Consider the following 16,388-nt stretch of genomic DNA (forward strand, 5'->3'; position numbering starts at 1 on the left):
CTAATAACTATACCTATTTAAAACTCAAGGGTACCTTCATCAAAATTAAAAATTTCTGCTCTGCAAAAGACCCTGTTAAAACGATGGAAAGCCAAGTCACTGACTTTGAGAAAATATTTGCAAATCACATATCTGGCAAAGGACTGGTATCCAGAATATACGAAGAACTCTCTCAACTCAATAGCAAGAAAACAAACAATGCAATCAGAAAACAGACAAAAGACTTAAGCAGCTACTTCACCAAAGAAGATACATGGATAGCAAATAAGTACAGGAAAAGCTGTACAACCTCACTAGTCACTGGGGAAATGCAAATTAAAACCACAGTGAGACACTGCTGTGTGCCTGTTGGAGTGGCTAAAGTAAAAGATAAAAGGAGGTGGAGAAACACCCACATTGCTGGTGGGAATGTAAAAGGGTGCAGCCACTCTGGAAAACAGTTGGATAATTGCTTAAAAATTTGAATATATGCTGACCATATGACCCAGTCATCACGCTCCTGGGTATTTATCTTAGGGAGATAACAAATCATGTTGGCACCAAAGCTGTGCATAATATCAGTAGTATCTTTGTGATAGGCTCAACTTCTACCCAACCTCGATGTCCTTGACCAGGTAATGATACCTCCATACAGTGGAACACCACTCAGCAATACAAAGTAACCCACTAGCAATACAAGCAACAGCTTGGATGGAACTCAGGGCATTCTTTTGAGTGAAAAAGCTAATCTCAAAAGGTTCCATGCTGTATGATTCCATTTATACAACATTCTTTTTTTTTTTTTAATTTTTATTGTGCTTTAAGTGAAAGTTTACAAACCAAGTCATTCTCTCATACAAAAACTTAAATGTACCTTGCTGTATACTCCTAGTTGCGTTCCCTCTAATGAGACAGCATACTCCTCCCGTCCACTCTATTTTCGTGTCCCTTCGGCTACTTCTGACCTCCTCTGCCCGCTCATCTCTTCCCTAGACAGGAGCTGCCCACATAGTCTCATTTGTCTACTTGATCCAAGAAGCTCACTCTTCACCCGTATCATTTTCTATCCCTTAGTCCAGTCCAATCCATCTGAAGAGTCGGCTTTGAGAATGGTTCCTGTCTTGGGCTGACAGAAGGTCTGGGGACCATGGCCTCTGGAGTCCTTCTAGCCTCAGTCAGACCATTAAGTCTGGTCTTTTCATGAGAATTTGAGGTCTGCATCCCACTGCTCTCCTGCTCCATCAGGGATTCTCTATTGTGTTCCCTGTCAGGGCAGTTATTGGTTGTAGCTGGGCACCATCTAGTTCTTCTGGTCTCAGGCTGATGTAGTCTCTGATTTATGTGGCCCTTTCTGTCTCTTGGGCTCTTTATTACCTTGTGTCCTTGGTGTTCTTCATTCTCCTTTGCACCGGGTGGGTTGAGACCAATTGATGCATCTTAGATAGCCACTTGCTAGCATTTAAGACCCCAGAAGCCACTCTCCAGAGTGGGATGCAGAATGTTTTCTTATAGATTTTATTATGCCAGTTGACCTAGATGTCCTCTGAAACCATGGTCCCCAAACCTCTGTCCCTGCTACGCTGGCCTTCGAAGCATTCAGTTTATTCAGGAAACTTCTTTGCTTTTGGTTTAGTCCAGTTGTGCTGATCTCTCCTGTATTGTGTGTTGTCTTTCCCTTCACCTAAATTAGTTCTTGTCTCCTATCTAATTAGATAAATTAGATAGATCAAGAGGCAGTTGTTTGGACAGAACAAGGGGATACTGATTGGTTTAAAGTCAGGAAAGGTGTGCGTCAGGGTTGTATTCTTTCACCATACCTATTCAATCTTTATGCTGAGCAAATAATCCTAGAAGCTGGACTATATGAAGAAGAACAGGGCATCAGGATTGAAGGAAGACTCATTAACAACCTGCATTATGCAGATGACACAACCTTGTTTGCCGAAAGTGAAGAGGACTTGAAGCACTTATTGATGAAGATCAGAAACCACAGCCTTCAGTATGGATTACACCTCAACATAAAGAAAACAAAAATCCTCACAACCGGACCAATGAGCAACATCATGATAAACGGAGAAAAGATTGAAATTGCCAAGGATTTCATTTTACCTGGATCCACAATCAACAGCCATGGAAGCAGTAGTCAAGAAATCAAAAGACCCATTGCATTGTGTAAATCTGCCACAAAGGACCTCTTTAAACTGTCGAGGAGCAAAGATGTCACCTTGAAGACTAAGGTGCGCCTGACCCGAGCCATGGTATTTTCAATCGCATCATATGCATGTGAAAGCTGGATAATGAATAAGCAAGACAGAAGGAGAATTGATGCATTTGAATTGTGGTGTTGGCAAAGAATATTGAATATACCATCGATTGCCAAAAGCACGAATAAATCTGTCTTGGAAGAAGTACAACCAGAATGCTCCTTAGAAGCAAGGATGGCGAGACTGTGTCTTACATACTTTGGACATGTTGTCAGCAGGGATCAGTCTCTGGAGAAGGAGGTCATGCTTGGCAAAGTACAGGGTCAGCGGAAAAGAGGAAGACCCTCAACGAGGTGGATTGACACAGTGGCTGCAACAATGAGCTCAAGCATGACAACGATTGTGAGGATGGCGCAGGACTGGGCAGTGTTTCGTTCTGTTGTGCTTAGGGTCGCTATGAGTCGGAACCGACTCGACTGCACCTAACAACAACAACAACAACATCTAATTAGTGAATACCTCTCTCCCTCCCTCCCTCCCCACTCTTGTAATCATCAAAGAACATTTTCTTCTCTGTTTAAACTATTTCTTGAGTTCTTATAATAGTGGTCTTGTACAATATTTGTCCTTTTGCAACTGACTCAGCATAATGCCTTCCAGATTCCTCCATGTTATGAAATGTTTCACAGATTCATCATTGTTCTTTATCGATGCGTAATATTCCACTGTGTGAATATACCATAATTTATTTATCCGTTCATCTATGGATGGGCACCTTGGTTGCTTCCATCTTTTTGCTATTGTAAACAGTGCTGCCGTGAACATGGGTGTGCATATATCTGTTCATGTAAAGGCTCTAATTTCTCTAGGATATATTCCAAGGAGTGGGATTGCTGGATCGTATGGTAGTTCTATTTCTAGTTTTTAAGGAAGCACCAAATCGATTTCCAAAGTTTTTTGTACCGTTTTACATTCCCACCAGCAATGTGTAAATGTTCCAGTCTCTCCACAACCTCTCCAACATTTATTATTTTGTGTTTTTTTGATTAATGCCAACCTTGTTGGAGTGAGATGGAATCTCATTGTAGTTTTTATTTGCATTTCTTTAATGGCTAATGAACGTGAGCATTTCCTCATGTATCTGTTAGCCACCTGAATATCTTCTTTAGTGAGGTTCATGTTCATATCCTTTGCCCACTTTTTAATTGGTTGTTTGTCTTTTTGTTGTTGAGTTTTTGCAGTATCATGTAGATTTTAGAGATCAGACACTTATCAGAAATGTCATAGCTAGAAACTTTTTCCCAGACTGTAGGTAATCTTTTTACTCTTTTGGTGAAGTCTTTGGATGAGCATAGGTGTTTGATTTTTAGGAGCTCCCAGTTACCTAGTTTCTCTTCTGGTATTTGTCCATGGTCAGTAATATTTTGTATACTGTTTATGCCATGTATTAGGGCTCCTAACGTTGTCCTTATTTTTTCTTCCATGATCTTTATTGTTTTAGATTTTGTATTTAGGTCTTTGATCCATTTTGAGTTAGTTTTTGTGCATGGTGTGGGGTATGGGTCTTGTTTCATTTTTTTGCAGATGGATATCCAGTTATGCCAGCACCATTTGTTAAAGAGACTGTCTTTTCCCCATTTAACTGATTTTGGGCCTTTGTCAAATATCAACTGCTCATACGTGGATGGATTTATGTTTGGATTCTCAAGTCTGTTCCCTTGGTCTATGTATCTTCTGTTGTACCAGTACCAGGCTGTTTTGAATACTGTGGCTGTATAATAGGTTCTAAAATGAGGTAGAGCGAGGCCTCTCACTTTGTTCTTCTTTTTCAGTAATGCTTTACTTATCTGGGGCCTCTTTGCCTTCCATATGAAGTTGGTATTTTTTTTCTCCATCTCACTAAAAAATGTCATTGGAATTTGGATCAGAATTGCATTGTATCTATAGATAGCTGTTGGTAGAACAGACATTTTTACAATGTTAAGTCTTCCTATCCATGAGCAGGGTATGTTTTTCCCCTTATGTAGGTCTCTTTTGGTTTTTTGCAGCAGTGTCTTGTAGTTTGCTTTGTATAGGTCTTTTACGTCTCTGGTAAGATTTATTCCTAAGTATTTTATCTTCTTGGGGGCTACTGTAAATGGCATTGATTTGGTGATTTCCTCTTCAATGTTCTTTTTGTTGGTGTAGAGGAATCCAACTGATTTTTGTATGTTTGTCTTTTATCCTGATACTCTGCTGAACTCTTCTATTAGTTTCAGTAGTTTTCTGGAGGATTCTTTAGGGTTTTCTGTGTATAAGATCATGTCATCTGCAAATAGAGGTACTTTTACTTCTTTACCAATCTGGATGCCCTTTATTTCTTTATCTACCCTAATTGCTCTGGCTAGGACCTCTAGCACAATGCTGAATAAGAGCTGTGATAAAGGGCATCCTTGTCTGATTCCCGTTCTCAAGGGGAATGCTTTCAGACTCTCTCCATTTAGGATGATGTTGGGTTTGTATAAATGCCCTTTATTATGTTGAGGAATTTTCCTTCTATTCCTATTTTGCTGAGAGTTTTTATCATGAATGGGTGTTGGAATTTTTGCAACATTCTTGAAGTGATGGAATTACGAAGGCAGAGAACAGACCAGTGGTTTTCAGGGGTGGGGGGGGGGTAGGGCACGGGGGACGGTGTGACTATTAAGAGGTGGCACAGAGGAGTTTCCCTGTGGTGCTGTATCTTGATCATAGTGACAGTTACATATATCTGTTTGTGTCATAAAATTTCATAGACCTGTACATACACATACAAAACATGAGTGAAAATTTAAATGCAATAAAATAAAACTTAAGGCAAGGGTCATCTCTAAAAGAATAGTATTAGAGTATCAAACCCATTGCCGTTGAGTCAGTTCTGACTCACAGTGACCCTACAGGACAGAGTGGAACTACCCCATAGGTTTCCAAAGAGCGTCTGGTGGATTTGAAATACTGACATTTTGGTTAGCTGCCGAATGTTTAACTACTGGGCCACCAGGGCCCCACTAGTGAAAAATGGAATAAGAATACAGTCAAACAATGAGAAAAAACAACAGTAACCTCATTGACTACAAAAAGGAAAAGGAAAGGAAAAAAGAAAAGGAGAAGCAAAAATCATACAGAAGAAAAAATAAAACAAGTACAAAACACAAGGCTAGCCTTTGGGACCATTCCAGTTAACAAAGTAAATGCAGATGGATTAAAAGTGTCCAGGTGGGAGGAAAAGATAACCTTTCTTTATTATTTACAAGAGACATGCTAAAACACAAGGACTTGGAAAGGTTGAAAACATCACATTACAGTAAAAGAGTAAAGTAGAAAAAGTTACAAAGAAAGACATGCCAGTCAAAGACTAAGGAAAAGAAATCTTGGGTAACAATCTCAATTAAAAAAAAAAAAAAAAGAACCTTAAAACAAAAATATGTGAAGGATCAAGAGAGTCACTCTCTAAAAGGTTCACTTTGTCAGCAGGATGAAAAACCCTGAACTTGTATGCACCAAAAAAAAAAAAAATAGCTCAAAGGAAATAAAGCAAAAATGTGTACAGCTATAGAGGGAAATTGGAGTAGAAGATTTCAACATAGCGTTTGCAATGACTGATGGGGCAAACAGACAAGAAATTAGTAAAGATAGAGCTGATTGTAATAACGTATCTAACACCTGGCTCCATGAACCTGTACTGAACAAATATAGACACTCGTTCTTCTCAAACACACATGAAATGCTTACAAATTCTGACTACAAACTAGGTCACAAAGCCAAATGTCCACAGATTTCAAAGAATCAGTAGTGCAGAGAATACACTCTCTGGATAAAATGAAATCAAAAATCAGTAGCAAAAAAAAAAAAAATTCTATGTTTAGAAATTTAAAAACATTTCTAACTAACTCTGGATCAAAGAAGAAATCACTAATGGATATATAAAAAGACAACTTTGAGTAATAATGAAAATACTACGTATCAAAATCTGTGGAATACTGCAAAGAAATCAATGACCTTAAATGCTTATACCACAAAAGATGAAAGTCTGAAAATTAATGTATTATGACATTAAAAAGACATTTTTTAAAAAGTAAAAAAAATGATAGAGGAAACCCAAAGAATGTCAGAGGAAGACTAAAGATAACAGCAGAATTAGTAAGTTAGAATAGAGAAGCTCCATAAAGCCCAAAGCTCGTTCTTGGAAAGACTTAAAATAGACAAACCACTGGTGAGGTTGATCCAGGAGAGAAAGTGCTTAAATTCTAAAATAATAGAGAAGTCTATGAACAGCCTTACGCCAACAAACTTGGAAACCTAGAAAAAATGGACGGATTCCTAGAAAAGTGCAAGTTGCCAACATTGACTCAAGACTAAATAGCCTCAGTAGCTCCATAACCATTAAAGAAATTGAATCAGTTAAAATTCCACAACGAAAACACTCAACCCAGATGGTTTTGTAAGTGGGTTCTACCCAAGTTTCAAGGAAGAGATCCAATCTCGCACAAACTTCTCTAGAGAATAGAAAAGGAGAGAAAATTTCTCAGTACTTAATGTGAGGTCAGAACCAGAGAAGAACAGCAAAGTATAGACCAGTCTACCTCAGGAACATAGATGTCGTAATCCCAAATCAAACATGAGCAGACCAAACCCAGAAGTGTTAAAAAAAGATATCACACCTGACTGAGTCGGAGTGACACCGGGAGTAGATTTACACCAGAGTGGTTTAGCACTGCTGTATTTTTTATTCATTTAATGAATACAAAATCTATAAATGTGATTTAATACAATGGATTGCAGTGGGCCGATCTGTTGCAAAAGACCTATATAAAGTGTTAAGAAGCAAAGATGTCACTTTGAGGACCAAGGTATGCCTGACCCAAGCCATGGTATTTTCAATCCCCTCATATGCATTTGAATATGACAATGAATAAGGAAGACTGAAGAAGAATCGATGCCTTTGAATTATGGCGCTGGCAAAGAATATTGAATATACTGTGGACTGCCAGAAGAACGAAAAATCTGTCTTGGAAGCAAGGATGGCAAGACTTTGTCTCACGTTCTTTAGACATGTTGTTAGGAGGAACCAGTCCTGGAGAAGGACATCGTACGTGGTAAAGTAGAGGGCCAGTGAAAAAGAGGGAGACCCTAAACAAGATGGATTGACACAGTGGCTGTGACAGTGGGTTCAAGCGTGATAACAAGGCAGGACCGGGCAGTGTTTTGTTCTGTTGCACGCAGGGTCGCTAGGAGTCAGAGCCGACTCGGCAGCCCCTAACGACAGCACTACACTAACACAGTAAAGCAGAAAAAGCATATCTGATGATCATCGCAGTGATTTCTGACAAAACGTTTGATACAACTCAGTACCCATTAAGTTTAAAAAATAAGCTTGGCAAATTAAAAACAGGCAAGAATCTCCTTAACTGATATGGGTTATCCACCAAAACTCCAAGAGCAAAAATTAATGCTGTGACGTTAGGAGCACGCCTTGAAGCTGAGGAGCAAGTCAAGGGTGCTGTTGTTGTTGGGTGCTGCCGAGTCAAGGAGACCCATCATCACTCATCTACCCAGCTCCGTACGGGGCTGCCAGCTTGCTCAGTAGGAAAGGAAAGGAAAAAAAAAAGTGTAAGTATTGGAAAGGAAGGAGCCTGTCTTCATTTTGCAAAAGAATCCCCAGACAAATTAGTGGAAAAATCAAAATATGAGACTCAAATGCCTTTCTATATACAACGAACAGGTAAACTAATGGAAAAATATATCATTTATAATAGCAGCAAAAATATAACAAAATATGAGGAGAGTCTGTATGGAGAAAATTATAAAACTTTATGATAAGCAATTTTAAAACACCTAAATAAATACATATAGGTCGCTATGAGAGTCGGAATCAACTCGACGGCACTGGGTTTGGTTTCTGGGTAAATAAATACATGTATACCCCCCCCGCCCACACACACACCATAGTCACGGGTAGGACAGTCAGGATTGCAAAGATGTCATTCTCCCCAGATCCATGTATAGGTTCCTTGCAGTCCCAATCAGAATCCCAGTAGTGTTTTTCAAGGAGCTTGGTATCTGATTATAAAATTTATAGGCTAGAATGAAGGTCTAAAAATAGCTGTGGCACTCCGGAACAAGAATAATAAGGTGGAGAATATGCCCTCCTAATATCAAGACATTGTAAATCTGAAAACGACCTTGAGTGCCTGGCGGAGGCCTGGGATGCTGTCTCGAGGCTGCAGAGGCCACTGGGTTGCAGCAGGGGCTCCGTGGTCATGTTGCACTTTTTCAGGACATTCTGGGAAAGGGGTTGCGGCCCTCACAGATGGGAGTGGACGGGGCCTGGGTGGCAGAAATGGCTAAGCCTTGGCTACTAACTGAAAGGTTGGGGATTGGAATCCACCCAGAGGCACCTTAGAAGACAGGCCTGGTGATCTCCTTTTGAAAGATCACAGCCTTGAAAACCCAGTGGGTCAGTTCCGCTCTGCACACTTGGAGACACCAAGAGTCAGAGTCGACTCTGCAACACCTGGTTTGGTTTTTGGGAGGCCAGGCTAGTGGTCCAGCTAGTCTCCTGCCAGCACTGTCCAGCCCAGCTGTGGCCAGAGGGACTCCTTGCTGGGCCTCCTGAGACCTGGCCCCTCCAGGTCTGACAGCCTGAGTGCTGGGGGCCTCGGTGCTCCAGGGCACACCTGGGAGTATGGGGTTGGGGAGATGGTTTCGGGAGTCTGTGCTGGGAACTGAGCAGGGGATGGGGCACTGGAACCGCACCAGGCATGGCCTCTGCGGGACTGGTGGTCACAGGAGGCTGGAACCCTGGTGGTGGACACTGGGATGACCCTGATGGTGACCCTGTCACCATGGCGCCCTGTGCTGTGGAACTCCAGACTGTTTTTAACAGTAACAGGACACAGATGGCAGGAGCCTGGCAGCCTTAGACCCTCTGCAAATGCCGGTCCCTTTCCTCCTTCCTCCTCCTCTTCCTTCCTCTTCACCTTCCTTGCTTCCTTCTCCCCTTTGCGCAGCCCCCTCTGCGAATGCCCTGTTGGGCTCTTTTAGGTCTTTCCTCGGATCTATCCCTCAGTCTTTCCAGATGGCCCCCCTCCTTCCCGTCTGTCTAACCGATGCGCCCTGCAGGGCCCACATCTCTCCCTTGTAGAAGGCCGGCTCCCAGAGGATGGGGGCCTTGTCTGGTCCTGCTCCTATGCTCCACGCGGTAGGTGTTCAGCCTGGCGGGGTGTAGGGTGAAGAGGTGCAAAAATGAAACCCAGCCTCAGGGTCCACGAAGGAAGGGCGTGGCAGGGTTCCAGTTGGGCTGGGGCTTGGGGGTGAGGGACGTAAGAAGTGGGGCTGGGGTCAGAAGGTCCGCCAAGGGGTCTGGGCTTCAGAGCTAATCCACATCCTGCAACGAGCGCGATTAGCTAAGAACCCAGAGGCTGCCCTGGCCCTGGGCCCTGCCTGGTGCCTGAAGGGAGGACAGAGGGGCCTCCGCTCCGCCCCTGCTCCGCCCCCAGCTCCAGCCCACACACCGCCCATCTGCTCCTCTCTTCTTCCCCTCCCCTCCCTCTCTTCAAACTTGGCTAGAGCTGCTCCTTCTCTGAGCGTGGGCTAGTTGTCCTGTGGCCGTGACCCGACTCTGGGCATCCGTTCCCTCACTTTACCGAGGGGTGTTCAACACCCAAGGAAGCAGCAGCCAAGAAATCAAATGACGCATTGCATTGGGCAAACCTGCTGCAAGAGACCTGTTTAAAGCTTGAAAAGCAAAAATGTCACTTTGAGGGAGGGCTAAGGTGTGCCTAACCCAAGCCACAGTATCTTCAATCGCCTTATAAGCATTCGGAAACCCTGGTGGCGTAGTGGTTAAGTGCTGTGGCTGCTAACCAAGAGGTCGGCAGAAACGTCGGCAGTTTGAATCTGCCAGGTGATCCTTGGAAACTCTTTGGGGCAGTTCTACTCTGTCCTATAGGGTCACTGTGAGTCGGAATCGACTCAACGGCAATGGGTTTTTTGTAAGCATTCTGAAGCTGGACAATGAATAAGGAAGACCAAGGAAGAACTGATGCCTTTGAATTATGATGTTGGTGAAGAATATTGAATATACCGTGGACTGCCCTGGTGGCGCGGTGGTTAAGAACTCAGCCACTAACCAAAAGATCGACAGTTCGAATCTACCAGCTGATCCTTGGAAACCCTATAGAGCAGTTCTACTCTGTCCGATAGGGTCACTATGAATTAGAACCAACTCGATGGCAACAGGTTTTGTTTTACAAGCCAGAAGAATGAACAAATCTGTCTTGGAAGAAGTACAGCTAGAATGCTCTTTAGAAGCAAGGATGCCGGGACTTGTCTCATGTACTTTGGACATGTTATCAGGAGGGATCAGTCCCTGGAGAAGGACATCCTGCTTGAGAAAGTAGAGGAAAAAGAGGAAGAGACTCAAAGAGATGGACTGACAGAGTGGTTGCAACAGTGAGCTCAACCATACCAAGCAGGACCGGGCAGTGTTTCACTCTGTTGTACCTGGGGTCGTTATGAGTCAGAACCGATAGACGGCACCTAACGACTACAACGGTGGGGTGTGGGCCGCATTAGACCTTGTACACCTCTGTGGGTCTTGGTCCATCAACACTGGGAAACCATGGAGGTCTTCCTGGAGAAAGTGGCCTTTGGAGGGTGGGAGGAGAAATGGACAGGAAGGGCCTATCCTGGGTGGGTAGCCAGGGCTCTGAAGGCTGAGGACTGCTGGCCAGGATGGGGTCATGCCCGGCAATGTGCCAGGGCCACTCTCTCTTTCTGAAGGCGAGGTTCCCCTCCTTCCAGCCAGACCTTCGGGGTGAGCTGTGACTCAAGCACCAGGTGCCCCAGGGGAAGGAGTGACCGGCTCTCCTTCCATATTTAAAATCTCCTAATTGCATTCCTGGCAAAGAGATTTTAACTCTGAGAGCCAGGAGGAGCCGTTCTGCAGGATGGGGCGGGGGCTGCTGCCAGCCTGGTGCCTGGAGCCCCTGGCGCCTTGGAGCCAGGGTGGAGGATAGAATGCAGGTGGCGCCCGGAGGCGGCTGCCTTTTCATTTGGATCTGGATCAGGTTAAACAAAGGACAATTGGATTTTGCTGGCCCAGAGCTGCTGCGTCGCGGTGCAGAGAACGCTGGGGAAGTTACTGTCCTGACTGGATTGTTGTAGATTCTGGCCTGGTCTCTGCTGAGAAGTGCAGATGCGGATGGTGTTTCCAGGCGCTGTGGGGACAGCTGTGGGGAAGTGAGGGAGGGGACCGGTCTGAACCTGGCCCACCTGACCTGCAGAGGGAGCAGGACACGCCGCAGGAGGTTAAACCCTCTGCTCTGGGTGGGAGGGGCGGGAGGAGGGGCCAGAGGAGGGCGCCGGGTGGGGGCGCTGCAGGGAGGGGGGCATTCAGAGGAGGCGGCTCCAGGACTAGGGATTTGTGGGAGGCTTTTCTAGCTGCAGCTAGGGGAAAAAAAAAAAAAAAAAAATTTTTTTTTTTTCCTAGCTGCAGGGAGCACCGGTGGTGCAGTGGATAAGCACTTGGCTGCTAACTGAAAGGTTGGCAGTTCAAACCCGTGGACTCGAACCCACCAGCCCTCTGTGGGGAAAAAGTCCGCTTCTGTAGAGATTACAGCCTTGGAAACCCTATGGAGCAGTTCTGTCGCTATGAGTCTGAAGGGACTCAACAGCAGTGGGTTTTGGGTTTCTAGCTGCATTAGCACAAAGCCTTCAAAGGAGTTTTTTACCCCCAGCCTTTTAAGCCCGGAAGACTCATCTCCGAACCTGCGTCACAGTACAGCCCATCCAAGCCCAGGGCACGGGCTGACCTGTCCACACCTGGGTCACAGTACAGCCCATCCAAGCCCAGGGCACGGGCTGACCTGTCCACACCTGGGTCACAGGTTGACTGTGTGCTCTCTGGGCCGATTGTAGGAGAAGAATCAGGCCACAGGCGTGGCAGGCCCACAGGCGCCTCAGGAAGCGCTGCTATGTCCTGGTATCTCGGTCTGTGGGGGTCTGAGCTGGGTGGCTCTGGGGTTGTGGAGGTGAGAGACCTGAAGTGTGAGCTGAGCTGTTGACCCGTCTGTGGCGGACAGCAAAGGCCTCAATAACTGTCATGGATCTCCTCTCTTTGACCGATCTGCCTGGCCAGGCAAGGGTCCGCTGCCCTCCCTATCTGTGCAGAGGCCTCTGCTAGTGCGTCTGGCCCAGGTACTGGGGGTGAGGGAGGGCGGTGTGGAGCCCCATCTTCTGGCCCCTTGCCCTGTTCTTCCCACTGAGCTTTCGGGTACCTGGTTGCTCGCCCTGGGCCCTGGGAGGGCTGTGGGGCATGGGCGTCTACCCCAAGGAAGTGGCTAATGAAATGCTGGCATGGCGGAGCCAGGCCAGGACAGAGGATAAATCAACATGGCCTAGATTCATCTGGAAAGGCCTCCCAGAAGAGGGGAGTTGGGGAGGGACTCAGAAGGACTGACAGGGCCATCCCCTAAAGCTAGGAGGGACTGTCCCTCGTCCTGGAGAAGGGTGGCGGGGTGTGACTTGCGATGGCTGCCCACCATGGTCCGGGAGATAAGGAGTGCCTGTTCTCATTTCACAGACAAGAACCCCAAGGCCAGAGACTCAGATTTGCCCAAGATCCAGTGGACACACCCCAGCTCCCCAACAGCGTGAGGGAGACAGGAATTCAGGGCAGCAGTAAACTTCTGTGTGTGTGTGCGCACACATGTGCACGTGTTTGTGTGTGCATGAGTGTGTGTGTATGTGTGCATGTGTGAGAGCGTGTGTGTGTGCATGCATGTTTGTGCACATGTGTGCATGTGTGCAAGTGTGCATGCATGTGTGTGCTTGTGCACAGGAGCACAGGGGTGGTTGTGGGATCAGTGTGTGGGCAGAAAAGCTTCTGGGAGGTGGCTGGGTCTTAAGGAAGCAAATGGGTGGTGGGAAGGGGTAGGTGAGGTGGGTGCTGGGGGTGGAGGAAGAGCTGCTCTTGCCCTGGGAGCCATGTGTCCAGCCTCTGAGTGTTCACGCCACGTGTGTGTATAAGGGGGTGTCTGGGGCCCCTCATATCTCCCAGGGAGCAGTCAGGCAGGCCAACCTCAGGTCAGGATCTCCAGGAGGCCCTTATCAGGTACCCAGGGTTCTGACCAGGAAGCCTGCCCCTGGACACCTTTGCCCAGCCTGCCCCCCTACTCAGCGAGGCCAACTGGGCTGGGGGCTTCTGAGCGCTGCCAGTGTTCCGGTGCAGGGAGTCACAGGGCAGGCAGGGGACTTGGGATCCTGCTGGAAGATGGTGGCTTAGAGGAGGGCGAGGCCCCAGAGACCCCCAGGCTGGCAAGGCCACTGCCAGTGGCTCCAGGGGCAGCTGCTCATGTCCTGCCCAGCCCAGGAGTTTAGACTTGCCCAGACCAGACTGTCCGGTCTGCACAGAACTCCTGCCTCTCCCCCAGGTGGCCCCTCAGCACCGCACAGGAGGCTGCGGGCTTCCACCCTGCCCCACTCTGGGTGCCATCTTGGGCAGGCCTCACCAGAGACATGGATTCCTGGGAGGCCGCGGGAGCCCCTGGCTGCTTTATGAGGAGGCTGCGGCCCAGAGAAGGGGTTCCCTATCCAAGGTCACCCCAAGGTGGGATTGAGCCGGGAGTGAGAGAGGTGACAAGGGTGCACGGCCCCAGGTGGGTGTCTGCTTCTAGGGTGCCTGGGGAATGGGTGTGTGTGTGGGAAGGTCCCTTTCAGACAGAAACAATGCTGCTCTGAAGCAGTGGGGAAGGGCTGCTCCTTCTTGGCAGCTGTATGCAAACCGCATGCTAATGAGCCAGTGTTCCCTCCTGTACCTGTGGTCCAGGGCAGCAGTGCTCTAGAGGGCCAGAGCCAGGCCCAGCGACCAGTTCTCCGCCTTCCTCAGGGTTGTGCTGAGCAGGGGTGGCTGCTGCCGTTCATGCAAGGAATGAGTGTTGTCCCCAGATTCAGACAGAGCTGGGTTCTAATCCCAGCTCTGCCAGTGACTAGTTGTGTGTGGCTTTGGGCATGTTGCTGAACCTCTCTGTACCTCAGTCTTCACCTGTAAAATAGTATATCAGCAAGGCCTCCTGGGGCTGCGCGTGAAGCGCGTAGTACAGTAACTTGTTCTCCCGATGAGGTGGTGGTGGTGGTGAGGGTGGTGGTGGAGGTGATGATGGTGGAGGTGAGGGTGGTGATGGTTGTGGTGGTGATAATCGCGGTGGTGGTGGTGGCTGTGGAAGCGGTGGTAGTGGTAGGCACTCCACAGGGCACTGGGAGAGTTGAGAAAGACAGCCCTGTCTCTGAGATGCTCATGTCTTAGTCACAGGCCTTCTTGGTTTGGAGTCAATATCCCAACCTGCCCCACTACCCTCCAACCACCTGAGGCCTCTGTCCCCAACAGCCTCACGATTCACACCTCTTGCTACCTCCTCTCCTCTCAGGCCTGACAGCTGGTGGCCTGAGGACAGTGGTGACTGTGCTTTCTACGGGCCATCATCTACCAAGCACCTGCTCTGTCCAGGGGGCCTGTGCCAGGTGTGTGGGAGCGCAGTGAAGGAGGCGACATTCCCCTGCTCCTAAGGAGTCACCATTCTTCTCCAAGGGCAGTCAGACTGTGCCCGAGCTCCACCATGTAAGACACAGGAAGGGGAGGCACCGGAGGGGCTGGGCACCCGGGGGTGACGGCCAAAGGTGCAACAGGTATAGACGGTCTCATAGGACAGTCCACGCAAGCCCCACTGCCCACTCTGCTGTGTCCAGAGGGGGTTGTCAAAGGGCCTGAGCTTTGCTGGAGACTTGGGAGTATTTTTGGTCCTTTTGTCGGCTTGGGCTGCGGAGACGACAGGAGAGAGTGGGCAGTGGTCCTGGGCGGCCAGGCTGCTTCCTTGTGGGCCTGGTGGCGGGATGGTCTCTGCTGGGCCACAGGGAAAGGTGGCGGGAGGCGCCGGGTGGGTCTGGCTGCTGTGCCAGGGAGCTCAGCCCAGCAGGGCACGGGGGAGGCCAGCTGCAGCCAGGAAGCCTGGAAAACACAGCGGAATTAAGTTGGCTAGGCCCGGCCTACTGCAAACAGACACTGATTGGTCTCATTAAAAAGCCTTAACACACTTCCGGGCCTCCACCAGCCGAGTGGGTAGGGCCAGAGCCATGGCTCGGCTCTCAGCACTTTCTGCCAAGAAAGAAAGTGAAAAGGAGGCAGTGAGAATTTTATTGCTCTCTAAATGAAAAGGCCAGGAATCTCTGCAGGGAATTGATTTTCAGCTTCTGGAAAAAGTTCCGCGTCCTCTCATAGCCCTTCGTGCAGCCCCGCCAGCCCAGCCCCACCGCTGCTCAGCAGGGCTCTGAAGGCAGGAGGAGTCAAGGGGTGGATGGTGACTGTGGGCGGGGGTGACCTGAGCATGCCCACCTCCTCCCACTGTCCTACCACAGGCTCTGAGATCCTGGACAGGAGCCACGATCTGTGACAGGAGCCATGTCAGCCACCCTGGGCAGGTGGCCATGCTCCAGGCCCTGGGCAAAGGCTTGACATGCTTTTTCTGATCCACATGACCGTCCTGGAGGTGGCAATTACTCCTGCCACTTACAGATGAAGAGACTGAGGTTCAGGGAGGTTACACATCCTGCCTGAGTCATTGCAGGTGTCAGTGATGGCTCGGGCCCTGGGGGACCCTGAGACAGGACCTTGTGGCCCCGAATAGCCACTAGGCCAAGCATGGTGGAGACCTGCCCCTGGTGTGGCCAGTCAGGGGTCATTGGAGCCTTGGTCTCATCCTCAGCAGCTGGCAGTGGTGCTGGGACTTGCCATCGGCCCTGGAGCTCATCTTTGGAGCCCACTGCCTGGCACTCAGGACACCTTCTTCACTCTCATTCCTTTTGCAGTTGCTGTTATTGCCGTCATTATTGTTAGCAGCACGTTACCGTTATTGCTGTCGTTATTGCTGTTGTTGTTGTTAGGTGTCGTCAGGACAGTTCCGACTCATAGCGACCCCATGTACAACAGAACGAAACACTGCCGAGTCCTGTGCCATCCTCATAATCCTTGTTAGGCTTAAGCCCCTGGTTGCAGCCGCTGTGTCAATCTATCTTGTTAAGGGCCTTTTTCTTTTTCACTGACCCTCTACTTTACCAAGGATGATGTCCTTCTCCAGGGACTGATCCCTCCTGATAGCATGTCCAAAGCATATGAGACAAAGTCTCACCACC

The 16,388-nt window shown here is 48.1% G+C and overlaps 1 protein-coding gene across 4 annotated transcripts in view; it reads left to right on the plus strand.

The window, feature by feature from the left end:
• The window catches only part of TSNARE1 (t-SNARE domain containing 1), a 230,922-nt gene that overhangs the window by 163,093 nt on the left and 51,441 nt on the right, over window positions 1-16,388 (plus strand). The window lies entirely within an intron of this gene.

This window comes from Elephas maximus, chromosome 15, assembly GCF_024166365.1.
Source record: "Elephas maximus indicus isolate mEleMax1 chromosome 15, mEleMax1 primary haplotype, whole genome shotgun sequence".
In the NCBI taxonomy this organism is placed as follows: Eukaryota; Metazoa; Chordata; class Mammalia; order Proboscidea; family Elephantidae; genus Elephas; species Elephas maximus.